Here is a 24713-nt window from a genome sequence, read left to right on the forward strand (position 1 = left end):
TGCAGAGTGTTGCAGCTAGGTAGGCTGTCGTGTGAGTGGTGGTGGCCTGGCAGAGTGCCACCTCCCTGAGCTACAGAGTGTTGCAGCTAGGTAGGCTGGTGTGTGAGTGGTGTTGGCCTGGCACAGTGCCACCTCCCTAAGATACAGAGTGTTGCAGCTAGGTAGGCTGGTGTGTGAGTGGTGTTGGCCTGGTGGAGTGCCATCTCCCCAAGTTGCAGAGTGTTGCAGCTAGGTAGGCTGGTTTGTGAGTGGTGTTGGCCTGATGGAGTGCCACCTCCCTATGCTGCAGAGTGTTGCAGCTAGGTAGGCTGGTGTGTGAGTGGTGGTGGTCTGAGCTGCAGAATGTTGCAGCTAGGTTATCTGGTGTGTGAGTGGTGGTGGCCTGAGCTTCAGAGTGTTGCAGCTAGGTAGGCTGGCATGTGAGTGGTGGTGGCCTGAGCTGCAGAGTGTTGCAGCTAGGTAGGCTGTCGTGTGAGTGGTGTTGGCCTGGTAGATTGACACCTCCCTGAGCTGCAGAGTGTTGTAGCTAGGTAGGCTGGTGTATGAGTGGTGGTGGCCTGCTGGAGTGCCACCTCCCTATGCTGCAGAGTGTTGCAGCTAGGTAGGCTGGTGTGTGAGTGGTGGTGGCCTGAGCTTCAGAGTGTTGCATCTAGGTAGGCTGGCATGTGAGTGGTGGTGGCCTGAGCTGCAGAGTGTTACAGCTAGGTAGGCTGGTGGTGGCCTGAGCTGTATAGTGTTGGAGCTAGATAGGCTGGTGTGTGAGTGGCGGTGGTCTAGGGTGCCATCTCCCTGAGCTGCAGAGTGTCACAGCTAGGTAAGCTGGTGTGTGAGTGGTGGTGGCCTGGCGGAGTGACACCTACCTAAGCTGCAGTGTTGCAGCTAGGTAGGCTGTCGTGTGAGTGGTGTTGGCCTGGTAGATTGACACCTCCCTGAGCTGCAGAGTGTTGTAGCTAGGTAGGCTGGTGTGTGAGTGGTGGTGGCCTGAGCTGTAGAGTGTTGGAGCTAGATAGGCTGGTGTGTCAGTGGTGGTGGTCTAGGGTATCATCTCCCTGAGCTGCAGAGTGTCACAGCTAGGTAAGCTGGTGTGGGAGCGGTGGTGGCCTGGTGGAGTGACACCTACCTCAGCTTCAGAGTGTTGCAGCTAGGTAGGCTGTCGTGTGAGTGGTGTTGGCCTGGTATATTGACACCTCCCTGAGCTGCAGAGTTTTGCAGCTAGGTAGGCTGGTGTGTGAGTGGTGGTGGCATGAGATGCAGAGTGTTGCAGCTAGGTAGGCTGTTGTGTGAGTCGTGTTGTCCTGGTAGAGTGACACCTCCCTGAGCTGCAGAGTGTTGCCGCTAGGTAGGCTGGTGTGTGAGTGGTGGTGGCCTGGCAGAGTGCCACCTACTTGAGCTGCAGATTGTTGCAGCTAGGTAGGCTGGTGTGTGAGTGGTGGTGGCCTGAGCTGCAGAGTGTTGCAGCTATGTAGGCTGTCGTGTGAGTGGTGGTGGCCTGGCAGAGTGCCACCTCCCTGAGCTGCAGAGTGTTGCAGCTAGGTAGGCTGGTGTGTGAGTGGTGGTGGCCTGGCAGAGTGCCACCTCCCTGAGCTACAGAGTGTTGCAGCTAGGTAGGCTGGTGTGTGAGTGGTGTTGGCCTGGCAGAGTGCCACCTCCCTGAGCTACAGAGTGTTGCAGCTAGGTAGGCTGATGTGTGAGTGGTGTTGGCCTGGTGGAGTGCCATCTCCCCGAGTTGCAGAGTGTTGCAGCTAGGTAGGCTGGTTTGTGAGTGGTGTTGGCCTGCTGGAGTGCCACCTCCCTATGCTGCAGAGTGTTGCAGCTAGGTAGGCTGGTGTGTGAGTGGTGGTGGTCTGAGCTGCAGAATTTTGCAGCTAGGTTATCTGGTGTGTGAGTGGTGGTGGCCTGAGCTTCAGAGTGTTACAGCTAGGTAGGCTGGCATGTGAGTGGTGGTGGCCTGAGCTGCAGAGTGTTACAGCTAGGTAGGCTGGTGTGTGAGCGGTGGTGGCCTGAGCTGTATAGTGTTGGAGCTAGATAGGCTGGTGTGTGAGTGGCGGCGGTCTAGGGTGCCATCTCCCTGAGCTGCAGAGTGTCACAGCTAGGTAAGCTGGTGTGTGAGCGGTGGTGGCCTGGCGGAGTGACACCTACCTAAGCTGCAGAGTGTTGCAGCTAGGTAGGCTGTCGTGTGAGTGGTGTTGGCCTGGTAGATCGACACCTCCCTGAGCTGCAGAGTGTTGTAGCTAAGTAGGCTGGTGTGTGAGTGGTGGTGGCCTGAGCTGTAGAGTGTTGGAGCTAGATAGGCTGGTGTGTGAGTGGCGGTGGTCTAGGGTGCCATCTCCCTGAGCTGCAGAGTGTCACAGCTAGGTAAGCTGGTGTGTGAGCGGTGGTGGCCTGGTGGAGTGACACCTACCTCAGCTGCAGAGTGTTGCAGCTAGGTAGGCTGTCGTGTGAGTGGTGTTGGCCTGGTAGATTGACACCTCCCTGAGCTGCAGAGTTTTGCAGCTAGGTAGGCTGGTGTGTGAGTGGTGGCCTGGTGGAGTGCCACCTACCTGAGCTGCAGAGTGTTGCAGCTAGATAGGCGGGTGTGTGAGTGGTGGTGGTCTGGAGTGCCACCTCCCTGGGCTGCAGAGTGTTACAGCTAGGTAGGCTGGTGTGTGAGTGGTGGCCTAGTGGAGTGCCACCTACCTGAGCTGCAGAGTGTTGCAGCTAGATAGGCTGGTGTGTGAGTGGTGGTGGTCTGAGCTGCAGCGTTTTGCAGCTAGGTAGGCTGGTGTGTGAGTGGTGGTGGCCTGAGCTGCAGAGATTTGCAGCTAGGTAGGCTGCTGTGTGAGTGGTGGCCTGGTGGTTAGCCACCTACCTGAGCTGCAGAGTGTTGCAGATAGATAGGCGGGTGTGTGAGTGGTGGTGGTCTGGAGTGCCACCTCCCTGGGCTGCAGAGTGTTGCAGCTAGGTAGGCTGGTGTGTAAGTGGTGGCCTGGTGGAGAGCCACCTCCCTGGGCTGCAGAGTGTTGCTGCTAGGTAGGCTGGTGTGTGAGTGGTGGTGGTCTGGAGTGCCACCTCCCTGGGCTGCAGAGTGTTGCAGGTAGGTAGGCTGGTGTGTGAGTGGTGGCCTAGTGGAGTGCCACCTACCTGAGCTGCAGAGTATTGCAGCTAGATAGGCTGGTGTGTGAGTGGTGGTGGTCTGAGCTGCAGTGTTTTGCAGCTAGGTAGGCTGGTGTGTGAGTTGTGGTGGCCTGAGCTGCAGAGATTTGCCGCTAGGTAGGCTGGTGTGTGAGTGGTGGCCTGGTGGAGTGCCACCTACCTGAGCTGCAGAGTGTTGTAGCTAGGTAGGTTGGTGTGTGAGTGGTGGTGGCCTGAGCTGCAGAGTTTTGCTGCTAGGTAGGCTGGTGTGTGAGTGGTGGTGGCCTACGCTGCAGAGTGTTGCAGCTAGGTAGGCTGCTGTGTGAGTGATGTTGGCCTGGTAGAGTGCCACCTACCCGAGCTGCAGAGTGTTGCAGCTAGGTAGGCTGGTGTGTGAGTGGCGGTGGCCTGAACTTCAGAGTTGTCCAGCTAGGTGGCTGGTGTGTGAGTGGTGGTGGTCTCTGCCACCTACCTCAGCTGCAGAGTGTTGCAGCTAGTTAGGCTGGTGTGTGAGTGGTGTTGGCCTGCTGGAGTGCCACCTCCCTGAGCTGCAGAGTGTTGCAGCTCGGTAGGCTGGTGTGTGAGTGGTGGTGGCCTGAGCTGCAGAGTTTTGTAGCTAGGTTGACTGGTGTGTGAGTGGTGGCCTGGTGGAGTGCCACCTACTTGAGCTGCAGAGTGTTGCAGCTAGGTAGGCTGGTGTGTGAGTGGTGGTGGCCTGGTGGAGTGACACCTACCTCAGCTGCAGAGTGTTGCAGCTAGGTAGGCTGTCGTGTGAGTGGTGTTGGCCTGGTAGAGTGACACCTCCCTGAGCTGCAGAGTGTTGCAGCTAGGTAGGCTGGTGTGTGAGTGGGGGTGGTCTGAGCTGCAGAGTTTTGCAGCTAGGTAGGCTGGTGTGTGAGTGGTGGTGGCCTGAGCTGCAGAGTTTTGCAGCTAGGTAGGCTGGTGTGTGAGTGGTGGTGGCCTGAGCTGCAGAGTGTTGCAGCTAGGTAGGCTGTCATGTGAGTGGTGTTGGCCTGGTAGAGTGACACCTCCCTGAGCTGCAGAGTGTTGCAGCTAGGTAGGCTGGTGTGTGAGTGGTGGTGGCCTGGCAGAGTGCCACCTACTTGAGCTGCAGATTGTTGCAGCTAGGTAGGCTGGTGTGTGAGTGGTGGTGGCCTGAGCTGCAGAGTGTTGCAGCTAGGTAGGCTGTCGTGTGAGTGGTGGTGGCCTGGCAGAGTGCCACCTCCCTGAGCTACAGAGTGTTGCAGCTAGGTAGGCTGGTGTGTGAGTGGTGTTGGCCTGGCAGAGTGCCACCTCCCTGAGCTACAGAGTGTTGCAGCTAGGTAGGCTGGTGTGTGAGTGGTGTTGGCCTGGTGGAGTGCCATCTCCCCGAGTTGCAGAGTGTTGCAGCTAGGTAGGCTGGTTTGTGAGTGGTGTTGGCCTGATGGAGTGCCACCTCCCTATGCTGCAGAGTGTTGCAGCTAGGTAGGCTGGTGTGTGAGTGGTGGTGGTCTGAGCTGCAGAATGTTGCAGCTAGGTTATCTGGTGTGTGAGTGGTGGTGGCCTGAGCTTCAGAGTGTTGCAGCTAGGTAGGCTGGCATGTGAGTGGTGGTGGCCTGAGCTGCAGAGTGTTACAGCTAGGTAGGCTGGTGTGTGAGTGGTGGTGGCCTGAGCTGTATAGTGTTGGAGCTAGATAGGCTGGTGTGTGAATGGCGGTGGTCTAGGGTGCCATCTCCCTGAGCTGCAGAGTGTCACAGCTAGGTAAGCTGGTGTGTGAGCGGTGGTGGCCTGGCCGAGTGACACCTACCTAAGCTGCAGAGTGTTGCAGCTAGGTAGGCTGTCGTGTGAGTGGTGTTGGCCTGGTAGATTGACACCTCCCTGAGCTGCAGAGTGTTGTAGCTAGGTAGGCTGGTGTGTGAGTGGTGGTGGCCTGAGCTGTAGAGTGTTGGAGCTAGATAGGCCGGTGTGTGAGTGGCGGTGGTCTAGGGTGCCATCTCCCTGAGCTGCAGAGTGTCACAGCTAGGTAAGCTGGTGTGTGAGTGGTGGTGGCCTGGCGGAGTGACACCTACCTAAGCTGCAGAGTGTTGCAGCTAGGTAGGCTGGTGTGTGAGTGGTGGTGGTCTGAGCTGCAGAATGTTGCAGCTAGGTTATCTGGTGTGTGAGTGGTGGTGGCCTGAGCTTCAGAGTGTTGCAGCTAGGTAGGATGGCATGTGAGTGGTGGTGGCCTGAGCTGCAGAGTGTTGCAGCTAGGTAGGCTGTCGTGTGAGTGGTGTTGGCCTGGTAGATTGACACCTCCCTGAGCTGCAGAGTGTTGTAGCTAGGTAGGCTGGTGTGTGAGTGGTGGTGGCCTGAGCTGTAGAGTGTTGGAGCTAGATAGGCCGGTGTGTGAGTGGCGGTGGTCTAGGGTGCCATCTCCCTGAGCTGCAGAGTGTCACAGCTAGGTAAGCTGGTGTGTGAGCGGTGGTGGCCTGGTGGAGTGACACCTACCTCAGCTGCAGAGTGTTGCAGCTAGGTAGGCTGTCGTGTGAGTGTTGTTGGCCTGGTAGATTGACACCTCCCTGAGCTGCAGAGTTTTGCAGCTAGGTAGGCTGGTGTGTGAGTGGTGGTGGCATGAGCTGCAGAGAGTTGCAGCTAGGTAGGCTGTCGTGTGAGTGGTGGTGGCCTGGTGGAGTGACACCTACCTCAGCTGCAGAGTGTTGCAGCTAGGTAGGCTGTCGTGTGAGTGGTGTTGGCCTGGTAGATTGACACCTCCCTGAGCTGCAGAGTGTTGTAGCTAGGTAGGCTGGTGTGTGAGTGGTGGTGGCCTGAGCTGTAGAGTGTTGGAGCTAGATAGGCCGGTGTGTGAGTGGCGGTGGTCTAGGGTGCCATCTCCCTGAGCTGCAGAGTGTCACAGCTAGGTAAGCTGGTGTGTGAGCGGTGGTGGCCTGATGGAGTGACACTTACCTCAGCTGCAGAGTGTTGCAGCTAGGTAGGCTGTCGTGTGAGTGGTGTTGGCCTGGTAGATTGACACCTCCCTGAGCTGCAGAATGTTGCAGCTAGATAGGCTGGTGTGTGAGTGGGGGTGGTCTGAGCTACAGAGTTTTGCAGCTAGGTAGGCTGGTGTGTGAGTGGTGGTGGCCTGAGCTGCAGAGTTTTGCAGCTAGGTAGGCTGGTGTGTGAGTGGTGGTGGCCTGAGCTGCAGAGTGTTGCAGCTAGGTAGGCTGTCATGTGAGTGGTGTTGGCCTGGTAGAGTGACACCTCCCTGAGCTGCAGAGTGTTGCAGCTAGGTAGGCTGGTGTGTGAGTGGTGGTGGCCTGGCAGAGTGCCACCTACTTCAGCTGCAGATTGTTGCAGCTAGGTAGGCTGGTGTGTGAGTGGTGGTGGCCTGAGCTGCAGAGTGTTGCAGCTAGGTAGGCTGTCGTGTGAGTGGTGGTGGCCTGGCAGAGTGCCACCTCCCTGAGCTACAGAGTGTTGCAGCTAGGTAGGCTGGTGTGTGAGTGGTGTTGGCCTGGCACAGTGCCACCTCCCTAAGATACAGAGTGTTGCAGCTAGGTAGGCTGGTGTGTGAGTGGTGTTGGCCTGGTGGAGTGCCATCTCCCCGAGTTGCAGAGTGTTGCAGCTAGGTAGGCTGGTTTGTGAGTGGTGTTGGCCTGATGGAGTGCCACCTCCCTATGCTGCAGAGTGTTGCAGCTAGGTAGGCTGGTGTGTGAGTGGTGGTGGTCTGAGCTGCAGAATGTTGCAGCTAGGTTATCTGGTGTGTGAGTGGTGGTGGCCTGAGCTTCAGAGTGTTGCAGCTAGGTAGGCTGGCATGTGAGTGGTGGTGGCCTGAGCTGCAGAGTGTTGCAGCTAGGTAGGCTGTCGTGTGAGTGGTGTTGGCCTGGTAGATTGACACCTCCCTGAGCTGCAGAGTGTTGTAGCTAGGTAGGCTGGTGTGTGAGTGGTGGTGGCCTGCTGGAGTGCCACCTCCCTATGCTGCAGAGTGTTGCAGCTAGGTAGGCTGGTGTGTGAGTGGTGGTGGCCTGAGCTTCAGAGTGTTGCATCTAGGTAGGCTGGCATGTGAGTGGTGGTGGCCTGAGCTGCAGAGTGTTACAGCTAGGTAGGCTGGTGGTGGCCTGAGCTGTATAGTGTTGGAGCTAGATAGGCTGGTGTGTGAGTGGCGGTGGTCTAGGGTGCCATCTCCCTGAGCTGCAGAGTGTCACAGCTAGGTAAGCTGGTGTGTGAGTGGTGGTGGCCTGGCGGAGTGACACCTACCTAAGCTGCAGAGTGTTGCAGCTAGGTAGGCTGGTGTGTGAGTGGTGGTGGTCTGAGCTGCAGAATGTTGCAGCTAGGTTATCTGGTGTGTGAGTGGTGGTGGCCTGAGCTTCAGAGTGTTGCAGCTAGGTAGGATGGCATGTGAGTGGTGGTGGCCTGAGCTGCAGAGTGTTGCAGCTAGGTAGGCTGTCGTGTGAGTGGTGTTGGCCTGGTAGATTGACACCTCCCTGAGCTGCAGAGTGTTGTAGCTAGGTAGGCTGGTGTGTGAGTGGTGGTGGCCTGAGCTGTAGAGTGTTGGAGCTAGATAGGCCGGTGTGTGAGTGGCGGTGGTCTAGGGTGCCATCTCCCTGAGCTGCAGAGTGTCACAGCTAGGTAAGCTGGTGTGTGAGCGGTGGTGGCCTGGTGGAGTGACACCTACCTCAGCTGCAGAGTGTTGCAGCTAGGTAGGCTGTCGTGTGAGTGTTGTTGGCCTGGTAGATTGACACCTCCCTGAGCTGCAGAGTTTTGCAGCTAGGTAGGCTGGTGTGTGAGTGGTGGTGGCATGAGCTGCAGAGTGTTGCAGCTAGGTAGGCTGGTGTGTGAGTGGTGTTGGCCTGGTAGAGTGACACCTCCCTGAGCTGCAGAGTGTTGCAGCTAGGTAGGCTGGTGTGTGAGTGGTGGTAGCCTGGCAGAGTGCCACCTACTTGAGCTGCAGATTGTTGCAGCTAGGTAGGCTGGTGTGTGAGTGGTGTTGGCCTGCTGGAGTGCCACCTCCCTGAGCTGCAGAGTGTTGCAGCTCGGTAGGCTGGTGTGTGAGTGGTGGTGGCCTGAGCTGCAGAGTTTTGTAGCTAGGTTGGCTGGTGTGTGAGTGGTGGTGGCCTGATGGAGTGACACTTACCTCAGCTGCAGAGTGTTGCAGCTAGGTAGGCTGTCGTGTGAGTGGTGTTGGCCTGGTAGATTGACACCTCCCTGAGCTGCAGAATGTTGCAGCTAGATAGGCTGGTGTGTGAGTAGGGGTGGTCTGAGCTGCAGAGTGTTGTAGCTAGGTAGGCTGGTGTGTGAGTGGTGGTGGCCTGAGCTGCAGAGTGTTGCAGCTAGGTAGGCTGTCATGTGAGTGGTGTTGGCCTGGTAGAGTGACACCTCCCTGAGCTGCAGAGTGTTGCAGCTAGGTAGGCTGGTGTGTGAGTGGTGGTGGCCTGGCAGAGTGCCACCTACTTGAGCTGCAGATTGTTGCAGCTAGGTAGGCTGGTGTGTGAGTGGTGGTGGCCTGAGCTGCAGAGTGTTGCAGCTAGGTAGGCTGTCGTGTGAGTGGTGGTGGCCTGGCAGAGTGCCACCTCCCTGAGCTACAGAGTGTTGCAGCTAGGTAGGCTGGTGTGTGAGTGGTGTTGGCCTGGCACAGTGCCACCTCCCTAAGATACAGAGTGTTGCAGCTAGGTAGGCTGGTGTGTGAGTTGTGTTGGCCTGGTGGAGTGCCATCTCCCCGAGTTGCAGAGTGTTGCAGCTAGGTAGGCTGGTTTGTGAGTGGTGTTGGCCTGATGGAGTGCCACCTCCCTATGCTGCAGAGTGTTGCAGCTAGGTAGGCTGGTGTGTGAGTGGTGGTGGTCTGAGCTGCAGAATGTTGCAGCTAGGTTATCTGGTGTGTGAGTGGTGGTGGCCTGAGCTTCAGAGTGTTGCAGCTAGGTAGGCTGGCATGTGAGTGGTGGTGGCCTGAGCTGCAGAGTGTTGCAGCTAGGTAGGCTGTCGTGTGAGTGGTGTTGGCCTGGTAGATTGACACCTCCCTGAGCTGCAGAGTGTTGTAGCTAGGTAGGCTGGTGTGTGAGTGGTGGTGGCCTGAGCTGTAGAGTGTTGGAGCTAGATAGGCCGGTGTGTGAGTGGCGGTGGTCTAGGGTGCCATCTCCCTGAGCTGCAGAGTGTCACAGCTAGGTAAGCTGGTGTGTGAGCGGTGGTGGCCTGGTGGAGTGACACCTACCTCAGCTGCAGAGTGTTGCAGCTAGGTAGGCTGTCGTGTGAGTGTTGTTGGCCTGGTAGATTGACACCTCCCTGAGCTGCAGAGTTTTGCAGCTAGGTAGGCTGGTGTGTGAGTGGTGGTGGCATGAGCTGCAGAGTGTTGCAGCTAGGTAGGCTGTCGTGTGAGTGGTGTTGGCCTGGTAGAGTGACACCTCCCTGAGCTGCAGAGTGTTGCAGCTAGGTAGGCTGGTGTGTGAGTGGTGGTAGCCTGGCAGAGTGCCACCTACTTGAGCTGCAGAGTGTTGCAGCTAGTTAGGCTGGTGTGTGAGTGGTGTTGGCCTGCTGGAGTGCCACCTCCCTGAGCTGCAGAGTGTTGCAGCTCGGTAGGCTGGTGTGTGAGTGGTGGTGGCCTGAGCTGCAGAGTTTTGTAGCTAGGTTGGCTGGTGTGTGAGTGGTGGCCTGGTGGAGTGCCACCTACTTGAGCTGCAGAGTGTTGCAGCTAGGTAGGCTGGTGTGTGAGTGGTGGTGGCCTGGTGGAGTGACACCTACCTCAGCTGCAGAGTGTTGCAGCTAGGTAGGCTGTCGTGTGAGTGGTGTTGGCCTGGTAGAGTGACACCTCCCTGAGCTGCAGAGTGTTGCAGCTAGGTAGGCTGGTGTGTGAGTGGTGGTGGCCTGGCAGAGTGCCACCTACTTGAGCTGCAGAGTGTTGCAGCTAGATAGGCTGGTGTGTGAGTGGGGGTGGTCTGAGCTGCAGAGTTTTGCAGCTAGGTAGGCTGGTGTGTGAGTGGTGGTGGCCTGAGCTGCAGAGTGTTGCAGCTAGGTAGGCTGTCATGTGAGTGGTGTTGGCCTGGTAGAGTGACACCTCCCTGAGCTGCAGAGTGTTGCAGCTAGGTAGGCTGGTGTGTGAGTGGTGGTGGCCTGGCAGAGTGCCACCTACTTGAGCTGCAGATTGTTGCAGCTAGGTAGGCTGGTGTGTGAGTGGTGGTGGCCTGAGCTGCAGAGTGTTGCAGCTAGGTAGGCTGTCGTGTGAGTGGTGGTGGCCTGGCAGAGTGCCACCTCCCTGAGCTACAGAGTGTTGCAGCTAGGTAGGCTGGTGTGCGAGTGGTGTTGGCCTGGCAGAGTGCCACCTCCCTGAGAAACAGAGTGTTGCAGCTAGGTAGGCTGGTGTGTGAGTGGTGTTGGCCTGGTGGAGTGCCATCTCCCCGAGTTGCAGAGTGTTGCAGCTAGGTAGGCTGGTTTGTGAGTGGTGTTGGCCTGATGGAGTGCCACCTCCCTATGCTGCAGAGTGTTGCAGCTAGGTAGGCTGGTGTGTGAGTGGTGGTGGTCTGAGCTGCAGAATGTTGCAGCTAGGTTATCTGGTGTGTGAGTGGTGGTGGCCTGAGCTTCAGAGTGTTGCAGCTAGGTAGGCTGGCATGTGAGTGGTGGTGGCCTGAGCTGCAGAGTGTTACAGCTAGGTAGGCTGGTGTGTGAGTGGTGGTGGCCTGAGCTGTATAGTGTTGGAGCTAGATAGGCTGGTGTGTGAATGGCGGTGGTCTAGGGTGCCATCTCCCTGAGCTGCAGAGTGTCACAGCTAGGTAAGCTGGTGTGTGAGCGGTGGTGGCCTGGCCGAGTGACACCTACCTAAGCTGCAGAGTGTTGCAGCTAGGTAGGCTGTCGTTTGAGTGGTGTTGGCCTGGTAGATTGACACCTCCCTGAGCTGCAGAGTGTTGTAGCTAGGTAGGCTGGTGTGTGAGTGGTGGTGGCCTGAGCTGTAGAGTGTTGGAGCTAGATAGGCCGGTGTGTGAGTGGCGGTGGTCTAGGGTGCCATCTCCCTGAGCTGCAGAGTGTCACAGCTAGGTAAGCTGGTGTGTGAGCGGTGGTGGCCTGATGGAGTGACACTTACCTCAGCTGCAGAGTGTTGCAGCTAGGTAGGCTGTCGTGTGAGTGGTGTTGGCCTGGTAGATTGACACCTCCCTGAGCTGCAGAATGTTGCAGCTAGATAGGCTGGTGTGTGAGTGGGGGTGGTCTGAGCTGCAGAGTGTTGTAGCTAGGTAGGCTGGTGTGTGAGTGGTGGTGGCCTGAGCTGCAGAGTGTTGCAGCTAGGTAGGCTGTCATGTGAGTGGTGTTGGCCTGGTAGAGTGACACCTCCCTGAGCTGCAGAGTGTTGCAGCTAGGTAGGCTGGTGTGTGAGTGGTGGTGGCCTGGCAGAGTGCCACCTACTTGAGCTGCAGATTGTTGCAGCTAGGTAGGCTGGTGTGTGAGTGGTGGTGGCCTGAGCTGCAGAGTGTTGCAGCTAGGTAGGCTGGTGTGTGAGTGGTGGTGGCCTGGCAGAGTGCCACCTCCCTGAGCTACAGAGTGTTGCAGCTAGGTAGGCTGGTGTGTGAGTGGTGTTGGCCTGGCAGAGTGCCACCTCCCTGAGCTACAGAGTGTTGCAGCTAGGTAGGCTGGTTTGTGAGTGGTGTTGGCCTGCTGGAGTGCCACCTCCCTATGCTGCAGAGTGTTGCAGCTAGGTAGGCTGGTGTGTGAGTGGTGGTGGTCTGAGCTGCAGAATTTTGCAGCTAGGTTATCTGGTGTGTGAGTTGTGGTGGCCTGAGCTTCAGAGTGTTGCAGCTAGGTAGGCTGGCATGTGAGTGGTGGTGGCCTGAGCTGCAGAGTGTTACAGCTAGGTAGGCTGGTGTGTGAGCGGTGGTGGCCTGAGCTGTATAGTGTTGGAGCTAGATAGGCTGGTGTGTGAGTGGCGGCGGTCTAGGGTGCCATCTCCCTGAGCTGCAGAGTGTCACAGCTAGGTAAGCTGGTGTGTGAGCGGTGGTGGCCTGGCGGAGTGACACCTACCTAAGCTGCAGAGTGTTGCAGCTAGGTAGGCTGTCGTGTGAGTGGTGTTGGCCTGGTAGATCGACACCTCCCTGAGCTGCAGAGTGTTGTAGCTAAGTAGGCTGGTGTGTGAGTGGTGGTGGCCTGAGCTGTAGAGTGTTGGAGCTAGATAGGCTGGTGTGTGAGTGGCGGTGGTCTAGGGTGCCATCTCCCTGAGCTGCAGAGTGTCACAGCTAGGTAAGCTGGTGTGTGAGCGGTGGTGGCCTGGTGGAGTGACACCTACCTCAGCTGCAGAGTGTTGCAGCTAGGTAGGCTGTCGTGTGAGTGGTGTTGGCCTGGTAGATTGACACCTCCCTGAGCTGCAGAGTTTTGCAGCTAGGTAGGCTGGTGTGTGAGTGGTGGCCTGGTGGAGTGCCACCTACCTGAGCTGCAGAGTGTTGCAGCTAGATAGGCGGGTGTGTGAGTGGTGGTGGTCTGGAGTGCCACCTCCCTGGGCTGCAGAGTGTTACAGCTAGGTAGGCTGGTGTGTGAGTGGTGGCCTAGTGGAGTGCCACCTACCTGAGCTGCAGAGTGTTGCAGCTAGATAGGCTGGTGTGTGAGTGGTGGTGGTCTGAGCTGCAGCGTTTTGCAGCTAGGTAGGCTGGTGTGTGAGTGGTGGTGGCCTGAGCTGCAGAGATTTGCAGCTAGGTAGGCTGGTGTGTGAGTGGTGGCCTGGTGGTTAGCCACCTACCTGAGCTGCAGAGTGTTGCAGATAGATAGGCGGGTGTGTGAGTGGTGGTGGTCTGGAGTGCCACCTCCCTGGGCTGCAGAGTGTTGCAGCTAGGTAGGCTGGTGTGTAAGTGGTGGCCTGGTGGAGTGCCACCTCCCTGGGCTGCAGAGTGTTGCTGCTAGGTAGGCTGGTGTGTGAGTGGTGGTGGTCTGGGGTGCCACCTCCCTGGGCTGCAGAGTGTTGCAGGTAGGTAGGCTGGTGTGTGAGTGGTGGCCTAGTGGAGTGCCACCTACCTGAGCTGCAGAGTATTGCAGCTAGATAGGCTGGTGTGTGAGTGGTGGTGGTCTGAGCTGCAGTGTTTTGCAGCTAGGTAGGCTGGTGTGTGAGTTGTGGTGGCCTGAGCTGCAGAGATTTGCCGCTAGGTAGGCTGGTGTGTGAGTGGTGGCCTGGTGGAGTGCCACCTACCTGAGCTGCAGAGTGTTGTAGCTAGGTAGGTTGGTGTGTGAGTGGTGGTGGCCTGAGCTGCAGAGTTTTGCTGCTAGGTAGGCTGGTGTGTGAGTGGTGGTGGCCTACGCTGCAGAGTGTTGCAGCTAGGTAGGCTGCTGTGTGAGTGATGTTGGCCTGGTAGAGTGCCACCTACCCGAGCTGCAGAGTGTTGCAGCTAGGTAGGCTGGTGTGTGAGTGGCGGTGGCCTGAACTTCAGAGTTGTCCAGCTAGGTGGCTGGTGTGTGAGTGGTGGTGGTCTCTGCCACCTACCTGAGCTGCAGAGTGTTGCAGCTAGTTAGGCTGGTGTGTGAGTGGTGTTGGCCTGCTGGAGTGCCACCTCCCTGAGCTGCAGAGTGTTGCAGCTCGGTAGGCTGGTGTGTGAGTGGTGGTGGCCTGAGCTGCAGAGTTTTGTAGCTAGGTTGGCTGGTGTGTGAGTGGTGGCCTGGTGGAGTGCCACCTACTTGAGCTGCAGAGTGTTGCAGCTAGGTAGGCTGGTGTGTGAGTGGTGGTGGCCTGGTGGAGTGACACCTACCTCAGCTGCAGAGTGTTGCAGCTAGGTAGGCTGTCGTGTGAGTGGTGTTGGCCTGGTAGAGTGACACCTCCCTGAGCTGCAAAGTGTTGCAGCTAGGTAGGCTGGTGTGTGAGTGGTGGTGGCCTGGCAGAGTGCCACCTACTTGAGCTGCAGAGTGTTGCAGCTAGATAGGCTGGTGTGTGAGTGGGGGTGGTCTGAGCTGCAGAGTTTTGCAGCTAGGTAGGCTGGTGTGTGAGTGGTGGTGGCCTGAGCTGCAGAGTGTTGCAGCTAGGTAGGCTGTCATGTGAGTGGTGTTGGCCTGGTAGAGTGACACCTCCCTGAGCTGCAGAGTGTTGCAGCTAGGTAGGCTGGTGTGTGAGTGGTGGTGGCCTGGCAGAGTGCCACCTACTTGAGCTGCAGATTGTTGCAGCTAGGTAGGCTGGTGTGTGAGTGGTGGTGGCCTGAGCTGCAGAGTGTTGCAGCTAGGTAGGCTGTCGTGTGAGTGGTGGTGGCCTGGCAGAGTGCCACCTCCCTGAGCTACAGAGTGTTGCAGCTAGGTAGGCTGGTGTGCGAGTGGTGTTGGCCTGGCAGAGTGCCACCTCCCTGAGCTACAGAGTGTTGCAGCTAGGTAGGCTGGTGTGTGAGTGGTTTTGGCCTGGTGGAGTGCCATCTCCCCGAGTTGCAGAGTGTTGCAGCTAGGTAGGCTGGTTTGTGAGTGGTGTTGGCCTGATGGAGTGCCACCTCCCTATGCTGCAGAGTGTTGCAGCTAGGTAGGCTGGTGTGTGAGTGGTGGTGGTCTGAGCTGCAGAATGTTGCAGCTAGGTTATCTGGTGTGTGAGTGGTGGTGGCCTGAGCTTCAGAGTGTTGCAGCTAGGTAGGCTGGCATGTGAGTGGTGGTGGCCTGAGCTGCAGAGTGTTACAGCTAGGTAGGCTGGTGTGTGAGTGGTGGTGGCCTGAGCTGTATAGTGTTGGAGCTAGATAGGCTGGTGTGTGAATGGCGGTGGTCTAGGGTGCCATCTCCCTGAGCTGCAGAGTGTCACAGCTAGGTAAGCTGGTGTGTGAGCGGTGGTGGCCTGGCCGAGTGACACCTACCTAAGCTGCAGAGTGTTGCAGCTAGGTAGGCTGTCGTGTGAGTGGTGTTGGCCTGGTAGATTGACACCTCCCTGAGCTGCAGAGTGTTGTAGCTAGGTAGGCTGGTGTGTGAGTGGTGGTGACATGAGCTGTAGAGTGTTGGAGCTAGATAGGCCGGTGTGTGAGTGGCGGTGGTCTAGGGTGCCATCTCCCTGAGCTGCAGAGTGTCACAGCTAGGTAAGCTGGTGTGTGAGCGGTGGTGGCCTGATGGAGTGACACTTACCTCAGCTGCAGAGTGTTGCAGCTAGGTAGGCTGTCGTGTGAGTGGTGTTGGCCTGGTAGATTGACACCTCCCTGAGCTGCAGAATGTTGCAGCTAGATAGGCTGGTGTGTGAGTGGGGGTGGTCTGAGCTGCAGAGTGTTGTAGCTAGGTAGGCTGGTGTGTGAGTGGTGGTGGCCTGAGCTGCAGAGTGTTGCAGCTAGGTAGGCTGTCATGTGAGTGGTGTTGGCCTGGTAGAGTGACACCTCCCTGAGCTGCAGAGTGTTGCAGCTAGGTAGGCTGGTGTGTGAGTGGTGGTGGCCTGGCAGAGTGCCACCTACTTGAGCTGCAGATTGTTGCAGCTAGGTAGGCTGGTGTGTGAGTGGTGGTGGCCTGAGCTGCAGAGTGTTGCAGCTAGGTAGGCTGTCGTGTGAGTGGTGGTGGCCTGGCAGAGTGCCACCTCCCTGAGCTACAGAGTGTTGCAGCTAGGTAGGCTGGTGTGTGAGTGGTGTTGGCCTGGCACAGTGCCACCTCCCTAAGATACAGAGTGTTGCAGCTAGGTAGGCTGGTGTGTGAGTGGTGTTGGCCTGGTGGAGTGCCATCTCCCCGAGTTGCAGAGTGTTGCAGCTAGGTAGGCTGGTTTGTGAGTGGTGTTGGCCTGATGGAGTGCCACCTCCCTATGCTGCAGAGTGTTGCAGCTAGGTAGGCTGGTGTGTGAGTGGTGGTGGTCTGAGCTGCAGAATGTTGCAGCTAGGTTATCTGGTGTGTGAGTGGTGGTGGCCTGAGCTTCAGAGTGTTGCAGCTAGGTAGGCTGGCATGTGAGTGGTGGTGGCCTGAGCTGCAGAGTGTTGCAGCTAGGTAGGCTGTCGTGTGAGTGGTGTTGGCCTGGTAGATTGACACCTCCCTGAGCTGCAGAGTGTTGTAGCTAGGTAGGCTGGTGTATGAGTGGTGGTGGCCTGCTGGAGTGCCACCTCCCTATGCTGCAGAGTGTTGCAGCTAGGTAGGCTGGTGTGTGAGTGGTGGTGGCCTGAGCTTCAGAGTGTTGCATCTAGGTAGGCTGGCATGTGAGTGGTGGTGGCCTGAGCTGCAGAGTGTTACAGCTAGGTAGGCTGGTGGTGGCCTGAGCTGTATAGTGTTGGAGCTAGATAGGCTGGTGTGTGAGTGGCGGTGGTCTAGGGTGCCATCTCCCTGAGCTGCAGAGTGTCACAGCTAGGTAAGCTGGTGTGTGAGTGGTGGTGGCCTGGCGGAGTGACACCTACCTAAGCTGCAGAGTGTTGCAGCTAGGTAGGCTGTCGTGTGAGTGGTGTTGGCCTGGTAGATTGACACCTCCCTGAGCTGCAGAGTGTTGTAGCTAGGTAGGCTGGTGTGTGAGTGGTGGTGGCCTGAGCTGTAGAGTGTTGGAGCTAGATAGGCTGGTGTGTCAGTGGTGGTGGTCTAGGGTATCATCTCCCTGAGCTGCAGAGTGTCACAGCTAGGTAAGCTGGTGTGGGAGCGGTGGTGGCCTGGTGGAGTGACACCTACCTCAGCTTCAGAGTGTTGCAGCTAGGTAGGCTGTCGTGTGAGTGGTGTTGGCCTGGTATATTGACACCTCCCTGAGCTGCAGAGTTTTGCAGCTAGGTAGGCTGGTGTGTGAGTGGTGGTGGCATGAGATGCAGAGTGTTGCAGCTAGGTAGGCTGTCGTGTGAGTCGTGTTGTCCTGGTAGAGTGACACCTCCCTGAGCTGCAGAGTGTTGCCGCTAGGTAGGCTGGTGTGTGAGTGGTGGTGGCCTGGCAGAGTGCCACCTACTTGAGCTGCAGATTGTTGCAGCTAGGTAGGCTGGTGTGTGAGTGGTGGTGGCCTGAGCTGCAGAGTGTTGCAGCTATGTAGGCTGTCGTGTGAGTGGTGGTGGCCTGGCAGAGTGCCACCTCCCTGAGCTGCAGAGTGTTGCAGCTAGGTAGGCTGGTGTGTGAGTGGTGGTGGCCTGGCAGAGTGCCACCTCCCTGAGCTACAGAGTGTTGCAGCTAGGTAGGCTGGTGTGTGAGTGGTGTTGGCCTGGCAGAGTGCCACCTCCCTGAGCTACAGAGTGTTGCAGCTAGGTAGGCTGATGTGTGAGTGGTGTTGGCCTGGTGGAGTGCCATCTCCCCGAGTTGCAGAGTGTTGCAGCTAGGTAGGCTGGTTTGTGAGTGGTGTTGGCCTGCTGGAGTGCCACCTCCCTATGCTGCAGAGTGTTGCAGCTAGGTAGGCTGGTGTGTGAGTGGTGGTGGTCTGAGCTGCAGAATTTTGCAGCTAGGTTATCTGGTGTGTGAGTGGTGGTGGCCTGAGCTTCAGAGTGTTACAGCTAGGTAGGCTGGCATGTGAGTGGTGGTGGCCTGAGCTGCAGAGTGTTACAGCTAGGTAGGCTGGTGTGTGAGCGGTGGTGGCCTGAGCTGTATAGTGTTGGAGCTAGATAGGCTGGTGTGTGAGTGGCGGCGGTCTAGGGTGCCATCTCCCTGAGCTGCAGAGTGTCACAGCTAGGTAAGCTGGTGTGTGAGCGGTGGTGGCCTGGCGGAGTGACACCTACCTAAGCTGCAGAGTGTTGCAGCTAGGTAGGCTGTCGTGTGAGTGGTGTTGGCCTGGTAGATCGACACCTCCCTGAGCTGCAGAGTGTTGTAGCTAAGTAGGCTGGTGTGTGAGTGGCGGTGGCCTGAGCTGTAGAGTGTTGGAGCTAGATAGGCTGGTGTGTGAGTGGCGGTGGTCTAGGGTGCCATCTCCCTGAGCTGCAGAGTGTCACAGCTAGGTAAGCTGGTGTGTGAGCGGTGGTGGCCTGGTGGAGTGACACCTACCTCAGCTGCAGAGTGTTGCAGCTAGGTAGGCTGTCGTGTGAGTGGTGTTGGCCTGGTAGATTGACACCTCCCTGAGCTGCAGAGTTTTGCAGCTAGGTAGGCTGGTGTGTGAGTGGTGGCCTGGTGGAGTGCCACCTACCTGAGCTGCAGAGTGTTGCAGCTAGATAGGCGGGTGTGTGAGTGGTGGTGGTCTGGAGTGCCACCTCCCTGGGCTGCAGAGTGTTACAGCTAGGTAGGCTGGTGTGTGAGTGGTGGCCTAGTGGAGTGCCACCTACCTGAGCTGCAGAGTGTTGCAGCTAGATAGGCTGGTGTGTGAGTGGTGGTGGTCTGAGCTGCAGCGTTTTGCAGCTAGGTAGGCTGGTGTGTGAGTGGTGGTGGCCTGAGCTGCAGAGATTTGCAGCTAGGTAGGCTGCTGTGTGAGTGGTGGCCTGGTGGTTAGCCACCTACCTGAGCTGCAGAGTGTTGCAGATAGATAGGCGGGTGTGTGAGTGGTGGTGGTCTGGAGTGCCACCTCCCTGGGCTGCAGAGTGTTGCAGCTAGGTAGGCTGGTGTGTAAGTGGTGGCCTGGTGGAGAGCCACCTCCCTGGGCTGCAGAGTGTTGCTGCTAGGTAGGCTGGTGTGTGAGTGGTGGTGGTCTGGAGTGCCACCTCCCTGGGCTGCAGAGTGTTGCAGGTAGGTAGGCTGGTGTGTGAGTGGTGGCCTAGTGGAGTGCCACCTACCTGAGCTGCAGAGTATTGCAGCTAGATAGGCTGGTGTGTGAGTGGTGGTGGTCTGAGCTGCAGTGTTTTGCAGCTAGGTAGGCTGGTGTGTGAGTTGTGGTGGCCTGAGCTGCAGAGATTTGCCGCTAGGTAGGCTGGTGTGTGAGTGGTGGCCTGGTGGAGTGCCACCTACCTGAGCTGCAGAGTGTTGTAGCTAGGTAGGTTGGTGTGTGAGTGGTGGTGGCCTGAGCTGCAGAGTTTTGCTGCTAGGTAGGCTGGTGTGTGAGTGGTGGTGGCCTACGCTGCAGAGTGTTGCAGCTAGGTAGGCTGCTGTGTGAGTGATGTTGGCCTGGTAGAGTGCCACCTACCCGAGCTGCAGAGTGTTGCAGCTAGGTAGGCTGGTGTGTGAGTGGCGGTGGCCTGAACTTCAGAGTTGTCCAGCTAGGTGGCTGGTGTGTGAGTGGTGGTGGTCTCTGCCACCTACCTGAGCTGCAGAGTGTTGCAGCTAGTTAGGCTGGTGTGTGAGTGGTGTTGGCCTGCTGGAGTGCCACCTCCCTGAGCTGCAGAGTGTTGCAGCTCGGTAGGCTGGTGTTTGAGTGGTGGTGGCCTGAGCTGCAGAGTTTTGTAGCTAGGTTGACTGGTGTGTGTGTGGTGGCCTGGTGGAGTGCCACCTACTTGAGCTGCAGAGTGTTGCAGCTAGGTAGGCTGGTGTGTGAGTGGTGGTGGCCTGGTGGAGTGACACCTACCTCAGCTGCAGAGTGTTGCAGCTAGGTAGGCTGTCGTGTGAGTGGTGTTGGCCTGGTAGAGTGACACCTCCCTGAGCTGCAGAGTGTTGCAGCTAGGTAGGCTGGTGTGTGAGTGGGGGTGGTCTGAGCTGCAGAGTTTTGCAGCTAGGTAGGCTGGTGTGTGAGTGGTGGTGGCCTGAGCTGCAGAGTTTTGCAGCTAGGTAGGCTGGTGTGTGAGTGGTGGTGGCCTGAGCTGCAGAGTGTTGCAGCTAGGTAGGCTGTCATGTGAGTGGTGTTGGCCTGGTAGAGTGACACCTCCCTGAGCTGCAGAGTGTTGCAGCTAGGTAGGCTGGTGTGTGAGTGGTGGTGGCCTGGCAGAGTGCCACCTACTTGAGCTGCAGATTGTTGCAGCTAGGTAGGCTGGTGTGTGAGTGGTGGTGGCCTGAGCTGCAGAGTGTTGCAGCTAGGTAGGCTGTCGTGTGAGTGGTGGTGGCCTGGCAGAGTGCCACCTCCCTGAGCTACAGAGTGTTGCAGCTAGGTAGGCTGGTGTGTGAGTGGTGTTGGCCTGGCAGAGTGCCACCTCCCTGAGCTACAGAGTGTTGCAGCTAGGTAGGCTGGTGTGTGAGTGGTGTTGGCCTGGTGGAGTGCCATCTCCCCGAGTTGCAGAGTGTTGCAGCTAGGTAGGCTGGTTTGTGAGTGGTGTTGGCCTGATGGAGTGCCACCTCCCTATGCTGCAGAGTGTTGCAGCTAGGTAGGCTGGTGTGTGAGTGGTGGTGGTCTGAGCTGCAGAATGTTGCAGCTAGGTTATCTGGTGTGTGAGTGGTGGTGGCCTGAGCTTCAGAGTGTTGCAGCTAGGTAGGCTGGCATGTGAGTGGTGGTGGCCTGAGCTGCAGAGTGTTACAGCTAGGTAGGCTGGTGTGTGAGTGGTGGTGGCCTGAGCTGTATAGTGTTGGAGCTAGATAGGCTGGTGTGTGAATGGCGGTGGTCTAGGGTGCCATCTCCCTGAGCTGCAGAGTGTCACAGCTAGGTAAGCTGGTGTGTGAGCGGTGGTGGCCTGGCCGAGTGACACCTACCTAAGCTGCAGAGTGTTGCAGCTAGGTAGGCTGTCGTGTGAGTGGTGTTGGCCTGGTAGATTGACACCTCCCTGAGCTGCAGAGTGTTGTAGCTAGGTAGGCTGGTGTGTGAGTGGTGGTGGCCTGAGCTGTAGAGTGTTGGAGCTAGATAGGCCGGTGTGTGAGTGGCGGTGGTCTAGGGTGCCATCTCCCTGAGCTGCAGAGTGTCACAGCTAGGTAAGCTGGTGTGTGAGCGGTGGTGGCCTGATGGAGTGACACTTACCTCAGCTGCAGAGTGTTGCAGCTAGGTAGGCTGTCGTGTGAGTGGTGTTGGCCTGGTAGATTGACACCTCCCTGAGCTGCAGAATGTTGCAGCTAGATAGGCTGGTGTGTGAGTGGGGGTGGTCTGAGCTACAGAGTTTTGCAGCTAGGTAGGCTGGTGTGTGAGTGGTGGTGGCCTGAGCTGCAGAGTTTTGCAGCTAGGTAGGCTGGTGTGTGAGTGGTGGTGGCCTGAGCTGCAGAGTGTTGCAGCTAGGTAGGCTGTCATGTGAGTGGTGTTGGCCTGGTAGAGTGACACCTCCCTGAGCTGCAGAGTGTTGCAGCTAGGTAGGCTGGTGTGTGAGTGGTGGTGGCCTGGCAGAGTGCCACCTACTTCAGCTGCAGATTGTTGCAGCTAGGTAGGCTGGTGTGTGAGTGGTGGTGGCCTGAGCTGCAGAGTGTTGCAGCTAGGTAGGCTGTCGTGTGAGTGGTGGTGGCCTGGCAGAGTGCCACCTCCCTGAGCTACAGAGTGTTGCAGCTAGGTAGGCTGGTGTGTGAGTGGTGTTGGCCTGGCACAGTGCCACCTCCCTAAGATACAGAGTGTTGCAGCTAGGTAGGCTGGTGTGTGAGTGGTGTTGGCCTGGTGGAGTGCCATCTCCCCGAGTTGCAGAGTGTTGCAGCTAGGTAGGCTGGTTTGTGAGTGGTGTTGGCCTGATGGAGTGCCACCTCCCTATGCTGCAGAGTGTTGCAGCTAGGTAGGCTGGTGTGTGAGTGGTGGTGGTCTGAGCTGCAGAATGTTGCAGCTAGGTTATCTGGTGTGTGAGTGGTGGTGGCCTGAGCTTCAGAGTGTTGCAGCTAGGTAGGCTGGCATGTGAGTGGTGGTGGCCTGAGCTGCAGAGTGTTGCAGCTAGGTAGGCTGTCGTGTGAGTGGTGTTGGCCTGGTAGATTGACACCTCCCTGAGCTGCAGAGTGTTGTAGCTAGGTAGGCTGGTGTGTGAGTGGTGGTGGCCTGCTGGAGTGCCACCTCCCTATGCTGCAGAGTGTTGCAGCTAGGTAGGCTGGTGTGTGAGTGGTGGTGGCCTGAGCTTCAGAGTGTTGCATCTAGGTAGGCTGGCATGTGAGTGGTGGTGGCCTGAGCTGCAGAGTGTTACAGCTAGGTAGGCTGGTGGTGGCCTGAGCTGTATAGTGTTGGAGCTAGATAGGCTGGTGTGTGAGTGGCGGTGGTCTAGGGTGCCATCTCCCTGAGCTGCAGAGTGTCACAGCTAGGTAAGCTGGTGTGTGAGTGGTGGTGGCCTGGCGGAGTGACACCTACCTAAGCTGCAGAGTGTTGCAGCTAGGTAGGCTGGTGTGTGAGTGGTGGTGGTCTGAGCTGCAGAATGTTGCAGCTAGGTTATCTGGTGTGTGAGTGGTGGTGGCCTGAGCTTCAGAGTGTTGCAGCTAGGTAGGATGGCATGTGAGTGGTGGTGGCCTGAGCTGCAGAGTGTTGCAGCTAGGTAGGCTGTCGTGTGAGTGGTGTTGGCCTGGTAGATTGACACCTCCCTGAGCTGCAGAGTGTTGTAGCTAGGTAGGCTGGTGTGTGAGTGGTGGTGGCCTGAGCTGTAGAGTGTTGGAGCTAGATAGGCCGGTGTGTGAGTGGCGGTGGTCTAGGGTGCCATCTCCCTGAGCTGCAGAGTGTCACAGCTAGGTAAGCTGGTGTGTGAGCGGTGGTGGCCTGGTGGAGTGACACCTACCTCAGCTGCAGAGTGTTGCAGCTAGGTAGGCTGTCGTGTGAGTGTTGTTGGCCTGGTAGATTGACACCTCCCTGAGCTGCAGAGTTTTGCAGCTAGGTAGGCTGGTGTGTGAGTGGTGGTGGCATGAGCTGCAGAGTGTTGCAGCTAGGTAGGCTGTCGTGTGAGTGGTGGTGGCCTGGTGGAGTGACACCTACCTCAGCTGCAGAGTGTTGCAGCTAGGTAGGCTGTCGTGTGAGTGGTGTTGGCCTGGTAGATTGACACCTCCCTGAGCTGCAGAGTGTTGTAGCTAGGTAGGCTGGTGTGTGAGTGGTGGTGGCCTGAGCTGTAGAGTGTTGGAGCTAGATAGGCCGGTGTGTGAGTGGCGGTGGTCTAGGGTGCCATCTCCCTGAGCTGCAGAGTGTCACAGCTAGGTAAGCTGGTGTGTGAGCGGTGGTGGCCTGATGGAGTGACACTTACCTCAGCTGCAGAGTGTTGCAGCTAGGTAGGCTGTCGTGTGAGTGGTGTTGGCCTGGTAGATTGACACCTCCCTGAGCTGCAGAATGTTGCAGCTAGATAGGCTGGTGTGTGAGTGGGGGTGGTCTGAGCTACAGAGTTTTGCAGCTAGGTAGGCTGGTGTGTGAGTGGTGGTGGCCTGAGCTGCAGAGTTTTGCAGCTAGGTAGGCTGGTGTGTGAGTGGTGGTGGCCTGAGCTGCAGAGTGTTGCAGCTAGGTAGGCTGTCATGTGAGTGGTGTTGGCCTGGTAGAGTGACACCTCCCTGAGCTGCAGAGTGTTGCAGCTAGGTAGGCTGGTGTGTGAGTGGTGGTGGCCTGGCAGAGTGCCACCTACTTCAGCTGCAGATTGTTGCAGCTAGGTAGGCTGGTGTGTGAGTGGTGGTGGCCTGAGCTGCAGAGTGTTGCAGCTAGGTAGGCTGTCGTGTGAGTGGTGGTGGCCTGGCAGAGTGCCACCTCCCTGAGCTACAGAGTGTTGCAGCTAGGTAGGCTGGTGTGTGAGTGGTGTTGGCCTGGCACAGTGCCACCTCCCTAAGATACAGAGTGTTGCAGCTAGGTAGGCTGGTGTGTGAGTGGTGTTGGCCTGGTGGAGTGCCATCTCCCCGAGTTGCAGAGTGTTGCAGCTAGGTAGGCTGGTTTGTGAGTGGTGTTGGCCTGATGGAGTGCCACCTCCCTATGCTGCAGAGTGTTGCAGCTAGGTAGGCTGGTGTGTGAGTGGTGGTGGTCTGAGCTGCAGAATGTTGCAGCTAGGTTATCTGGTGTGTGAGTGGTGGTGGCCTGAGCTTCAGAGTGTTGCAGCTAGGTAGGCTGGCATGTGAGTGGTGGTGGCCTGAGCTGCAGAGTGTTGCAGCTAGGTAGGCTGTCGTGTGAGTGGTGTTGGCCTGGTAGATTGACACCTCCCTGAGCTGCAGAGTGTTGTAGCTAGGTAGGCTGGTGTGTGAGTGGTGGTGGCCTGCTGGAGTGCCACCTCCCTATGCTGCAGAGTGTTGCAGCTAGGTAGGCTGGTGTGTGAGTGGTGGTGGCCTGAGCTTCAGAGTGTTGCATCTAGGTAGGCTGGCATGTGAGTGGTGGTGGCCTGAGCTGCAGAGTGTTACAGCTAGGTAGGCTGGTGGTGGCCTGAGCTGTATAGTGTTGGAGCTAGATAGGCTGGTGTGTGAGTGGCGGTGGTCTAGGGTGCCATCTCCCTGAGCTGCAGAGTGTCACAGCTAGGTAAGCTGGTGTGTGAGTGGTGGTGGCCTGGCGGAGTGACACCTACCTAAGCTGCAGAGTGTTGCAGCTAGGTAGGCTGGTGTGTGAGTGGTGGTGGTCTGAGCTGCAGAATGTTGCAGCTAGGTTATCTGGTGTGTGAGTGGTGGTGGCCTGAGCTTCAGAGTGTTGCAGCTAGGTAGGATGGCATGTGAGTGGTGGTGGCCTGAGCTGCAGAGTGTTGCAGCTAGGTAGGCTGTCGTGTGAGTGGTGTTGGCCTGGTAGATTGACACCTCCCTGAGCTGCAGAGTGTTGTAGCTAGGTAGGCTGGTGTGTGAGTGGTGGTGGCCTGAGCTGTAGAGTGTTGGAGCTAGATAGGCCGGTGTGTGAGTGGCGGTGGTCTAGGGTGCCATCTCCCTGAGCTGCAGAGTGTCACAGCTAGGTAAGCTGGTGTGTGAGCGGTGGTGGCCTGGTGGAGTGACACCTACCTCAGCTGCAGAGTGTTGCAGCTAGGTAGGCTGTCGTGTGAGTGTTGTTGGCCTGGTAGATTGACACCTCCCTGAGCTGCAGAGTTTTGCAGCTAGGTAGGCTGGTGTGTGAGTGGTGGTGGCATGAGCTGCAGAGTGTTGCAGCTAGGTAGGCTGTCGTGTGAGTGGTGTTGGCCTGGTAGAGTGACACCTCCCTGAGCTGCAGAGTGTTGCAG

This window comes from Ambystoma mexicanum, chromosome 11, assembly GCF_040938575.1.
Source record: "Ambystoma mexicanum isolate Mex_15411 chromosome 11, UKY_AmexF1_1, whole genome shotgun sequence".
NCBI classification, from domain to species: domain Eukaryota; kingdom Metazoa; phylum Chordata; class Amphibia; order Caudata; family Ambystomatidae; genus Ambystoma; species Ambystoma mexicanum.